This window comes from Beauveria bassiana, assembly GCF_000280675.1.
Source record: "Beauveria bassiana ARSEF 2860 unplaced genomic scaffold BBA_S00009, whole genome shotgun sequence".
In the NCBI taxonomy this organism is placed as follows: Eukaryota; Fungi; Ascomycota; class Sordariomycetes; order Hypocreales; family Cordycipitaceae; genus Beauveria; species Beauveria bassiana.
Genome location: NW_007930844.1, coordinates 480,477 through 481,544, shown reverse-complemented (window position 1 = coordinate 481,544; position 1,068 = coordinate 480,477).

The following is a 1,068-nucleotide window of genomic DNA, read 5'->3' as shown; positions in this document are numbered from 1 at the left end:
GTGTCGGCGGCCCGCGCGGGAAGGGTGCCCGCGGCCGCCGCGGCCGCCTGCCGCTTAACAAAGGGATCGATGGTCTGCAGGCAGCGGTAGTAGGGGCTCGAGTAGACGACCTCAACGGCGGGCGTCAGCGTCGCGAGATGCGCCGCGAGCTCGGCGGCCTGCTCGATGCCGTGCGAGGTTAACGGCGGATCGGCTGGAATGCCCGTAGGCGAGGGGATGTGCGACTGGTAGTTGCCCTTGTTGTCGACGGTCCACGTCGTGCGAAACTTGCTGGTGTGAGTCTTGTATGTAAGGGCAAGGCAATGAGGGGCAAAACTCACTCCGTGACGGACAATGTAAATCTTTTCCAGCGACATCGTTGGTGTTGTGAAAGACTCTCTTTGTAACAGGGCTCGGATCTTGTCTAATGTGTTGATCTATTCTTTTGACTGGACAAGAAGGCGCCTCAGTAACGCACCGGTGGTGAATAATGATGAGATGATATAGATCCCGAGGCAAGAGACCACGGCGGCCAAGCTGAGGTGTGTGTGGTACGCCAATGGCCCCACAAGCCGCTGCCAGCAAACAACGGTGGCGGGAGGCATTTAAGAGGCGGTTGATGAGAAGGCATACGGGCGATTGAACATTTCGGCATAGAAAATTAGAAAAGGTAATTTGTGTACTCAATCGAGATGAAAAGGTTCCTATCGCAGCAATGCAGGCCAAAAATGGATTTCGTTGTTGGAATAGCAAACGGCATCTGCACTTGTTACAAATTCCAACTACTTACTCTCAGCTTACAACATATCAAGAAGCCAACAACATTGAAAAATGAATGCATTCAGTAATAAGTATTCAGGCTCGCAGCTCCCTTCACGAGGGGAAAATGACTGAATGCAGTGGCGCGCGTCCAATGCACGCAAGTATCTATATATATATGAAAGAGAGAGGGGGGAAAGTAAAGGAAAACGCCTCCTTGCATCCACCCATCCATCCGTTTTCTACCTACCAAACCCATAAAAGAAACTCCCATACCAACAATCTTGTCCAAAGAAAGAGAGAGAGAGAGAGAGAGAGAGAGAGAGAGAG